This window comes from Canis lupus, chromosome 7 (assembly GCF_048164855.1).
Source record: "Canis lupus baileyi chromosome 7, mCanLup2.hap1, whole genome shotgun sequence".
Lineage (NCBI taxonomy): Eukaryota > Metazoa > Chordata > Mammalia > Carnivora > Canidae > Canis > Canis lupus.
In genome coordinates this window covers 42,262,988-42,267,497 of record NC_132844.1, presented here as the reverse complement: position 1 = coordinate 42,267,497, position 4,510 = coordinate 42,262,988, and the positions used below count along the sequence as shown (strand labels likewise).

Sequence of the window (4,510 nt, the reverse complement as noted above, 5' to 3'; positions counted from 1 at the left end):
GAACTTAGCCATATCTCTCAGAAATGGTAAGGCAATGAACTCAAAAAGGAGTTCATGGGTGCCATGCCTCTGTTTCTCTTTGTCCCTGAATGTCATCAGAAGTTTGCTTCAGATTACACTGTTGTTGCCACCAAATCTGTTAAATAACAAAAATTCAACTGGATATATATATCTGTTTCTAGGTAAAGTGTAGAATCTTTAAAAATAGGATTCATGTCTGTTTTTTCATCCTCATAAACATATGTCTAGAAAAGTTTTTAGAACATTATCCAGAATGAGTATAGAACATAGAAGTTGCTTAAGACATAATGAAGCAATTTATGACATAGAATGTTTTAGATCAGATTGTGAAAATCTATTTTCCTGATCACATAAAAGAGTTCAAAAAGGAACTGGCCACATGGAAAAAGGATTCTATGAACCAAATAGAGTGAGAAAGTACAATGTAATTTCAGTTTGATTGTAAAGAACTGTTAAAGTATTTCTGTATATTTTTCCTTCATATAATGTGAGCATTGCTAACGTATATATTATAATTTTAATCCACTAAGGGAAAAGGAAATGTAAATAATTCTTTTTTTTTTAGATTTTATGAAGCTTATTGGGGGGCTCAATTTCATGACCCATAAGATCATGACCTGAGCTAAAACCAAGAGTTGTATGCTCAACCAACTGAGCCACCCAGGTGCCTCGAAATGTGACATTTCTAATGTACATAATATTTAATATTTTAATCTACTGAAGAGAAAAGATTATTTTCCTTCTGGAGCTTAGTATACACGTATGTAAAATTGTTGTTCACCATGGAAGTACACATTTTTAAATTTTATCATTTAATTTTTTTTATTTAGGTCTCACAAGCATTAGGAAATGGCATATTAAAAAAGTCATATATGTGAGAAATTTAAATATCACAGAGGCCACATGCCTTATGTTGCAATCACTTCCAGTATAAATAAATGATGTCGGGACCTGAACCCAGTTCTTCTAACTGTAAATCTAATTTTGTCTTGTTTTTCTTATTTCAAAACTGACAGAACTGAGATAGGGAAAATATAACAATACATTCAAAATAAACAACAGCAAAAGACAAAAAACAGTGGTAGACAGAGAAATAACTAAAATTCATTTTGTATATACTGTGTCTAAATTTGGGTCACTTCATTCTTAAACAAAACATGACGTATATATTATTTACCTAAGTTTGAGCTATAAAAACTATGATTCAAAAGGTCAATTTAATTTAGTCCATCCTCATAAATTGCATGAAAGAAAAGACACACATACAAATCTCTTTGACTTAAACACTTACAATCTTAGGTCAGCATATCATGGCGGATTGCTGAAACATGAGCTAGATATTAGTTCAAAGTTTGCCCAAAATATCTTTCTTTTTTTTTTTTTTTTTTTCCAAAATGTCTTTCACAGAAGAAGGATAAACATTGGAAAAAAGAGTAGAGAAAAATGTCCTATTTGGAGGTAATTGTTAGTTTCCATTTCTGGACCAAATATAGTGAAAAACATTCAAAAATTATATCTAAGATTAACATCTAAACAATATATTGATGTTTATTGAAATTATATTAAAACCTGATTCTTGATAATAGTGACTCCTTCACAGTTGTGAAATGTCATTTTTGAAGTTACACTGAACCACAGAACACTTAAAAGCAAGTTGTATTTTGGGAATGTTTGACCAAAGGAAATAAATTTGAGGAAATAAATGTTTTATTCAGAATTCACTAGGTTTGTTAGCAAAACATATAGTTTTTATTTTTAATTTCTTCTATCTGCAAATATTATTACATTAATTTTAAATTATATTATATAAATCCAAAAGGAATTATATTCAAGAGGCTTTAAATGTTAAGTTTTTTGGATCCCATCAATTAGAAGATAAACAAATGGTTTGTTTTATTTCCAAGTATACAAAGACATATAGTTGTATCACAAGTAAACTTCAATGATACATAATCTTAGCAGCACAATGATTCAAAAGGAGAGTTTATGGCTACTTTAATTTATATATTGTGGAATGAAATGTCACAGAGGGACATTTTTATTTAATATATTGCTGCATTGCAAATATGAATAATAAACACGTATTGCCAGTATATTAAGAAAAACATGAGAAACATTAGAGGACAAGTACATACAAACCAAAGATCTGATTCCTAGACAGTGAGCTAATGCAGATAAATTGAAGATAGCATTAAAAAAGACTACCGAAAAAAAATGACTACAGTAAATGTCTTCTAATACATTTTGCAGACACAAAGCAGGAACTGGTTGCTACAGAAAAGATTCAGATAACAAGAAATATTTTTAGAAATATTTTATTTATTTTAGAGAGAGATAGCAGAGGGGAGGAGCAGAGAGAGAGGGGAAGTAGACTCCCCACTGAGCATGGAACCTGACATGGGGACATGATTTCAGGACCCTGAGATCATGACCTGAGTTGATGACAGACACTTAACCCAGTGAGCCACCCAGGCATCCCAGAATTTCTTTTAAATTATTAAAAAATAATTTTAATTAAAATTTAAAATTTAAAATTTAATTTAAACCAATGGAGTCAGCACATCATCTTTGGGCTGAGCCATGCTGGACGTTTTGAGGGCAGCTGACCTGCATCTTGTGATGCCCCACACTGCATCCTGTGAAAGCCTGAGCCAGCCATGTAGCTTTGTTTCTTTGTTTCCTAACCATGTCCACCAATGAGAATGCTAATTCACAAACTTCCCAGCTTAACATTTTCAAGAACAGGGGGAAAGACAGTATGGAGAATGAGGCAGCATGAAAAGAAGTTAAGGTAGAACTGAGGAAATCTAAGGAGAATGACCAAATGATGAAAAGGAGAAATGTAAGCTCATTTCCTGATGACACTACTTTTCCACTGCAGGAATCTTCAACAGCCAGGGCACTATGAATTGGTCTGTTGATGGCATCATCAAGGTCACAAATAGCAACAATTTAGAAAGTCAGCTCCAGGCTACTCAAGCTGCTAGGAAACAGCTTTCTAGAGAAAAACAACCCCCCACAGACCACATAATCAGGCTGGTTTGATTCCAAAATATGTGTCCTTCTTGGGCAGAACTGATTGGAGTCCTATTCAGTTTGAATTGGCTTGGGCGCTCACTAACACTGCCTCTGGAAAGACTGTGGTTGTGGTAGATGGAAGTGCTACCCCAACATTCATTCCTCTGTTGACGTCTTCCCTCACCCATCATTAGGGAATGAGCTGCGTGGGCTCTAATACTACAGGTGATGGTTCAGTTTTCTGAGACGTGGTTATCAAATATGGGCAGCTGACTCACTGTTGACTCTCCTTGAAGTTCCTGATATGTCATCTTTAGAGTGTAGTTACTTACATAACCTTATTGAACATTTTCAAACCTTTGTTGAAACAAGTCCTGTTAGATGAGGTAGAGCAGATTCTTCCCACCTTAGTTCGTCTCCTGCATCATGATGATCCAGAAGTATTAGCAGATATCTGCTGGGCCATTTCCTACCTTATTGCTGGTCCAAATGAATGGATTGAAATGGTTGTGAAAACAGAAGCTGTGCCCCAAATTGTGAAGCATCTAGGTGCTATAGAATTGCCCGTTGTGATGTAGGAAATGTTGTCACTGGAACAGATGAACAGATTCAGGGTATAATAGATGCAGGAGCACTAACTATCTTTCCCAGCCTACTCATGAACCCCAAAACTAATATTCAAAAGGAAGCTACATGGACAATATCAAACATCACAGCCAGTTACCAGGATCAAATACAGAAAGTTGAAAATCATGGATTAATCCCATTCCTCATTGGTGTTCTCTCCAAGGCAGACTTTAAGACCCTAAAGGAAGCTGTTGGGGCCATAACCAACTATAGAAGTAGTGGAATGTTTGAACAGATTGTGTTCCTCATTTGTTATGGCATAAAAGAACCATTGATGAACCTCTCAACTGCATAAGATACCAAATGTATTCTGGGTATTCTGGATGCCGCTTCAGACATCATTTAGGCAGTTGAAAGACTAGGTAAAATTGAGAAATTTAGTATAATGATGGAAGAATGTGGAGGTTTGGACAAAACCGAAGCTCTACAAAACCACGAAAATGAGTCTATGTACAAAGCGTCACCAAATTTGATTGGGAAGGAATCAAGGAAGAGGAAGAGGAAGATCCAAATGTTGTGCCAGAAAACAGCCTCTGAAGGCTATACATTCCAAGTTCAGGATGGTACTCTTGAGACCTTTAACTTTTAGATTGTGTAGCTGAGGAATAAACCTGTTTGTTGTATACCAAGTCTGGTATAAGTTTGTCTTATTGTTTCTCTACTAAGAACTGTTTTTAAATGTGTTTTGTTATCGTAGCACTTTTTACAAGGAAACTATACTTGAAGAATTCCAAACTGTACATAGTGTATGAAACTTCTCCTCTCAGTGGGTTTCTTATTTCTATGTGGAAGTTCATGTCATGCAGTGTCCTGTAAGTAGAGACGAGATTTCATCTTTTTCCTT

At 34.8% G+C, this 4,510-nt stretch overlaps 1 pseudogene; it reads left to right on the top strand.

The window, feature by feature from the left end:
* The first annotated feature begins 2,707 nt into the window (after positions 1 to 2,707).
* Positions 2,708 to 4,255, top strand: LOC140636289 (importin subunit alpha-1 pseudogene; annotated as a pseudogene).
* The last annotated feature ends 255 nt before the right edge of the window (positions 4,256 to 4,510 follow it).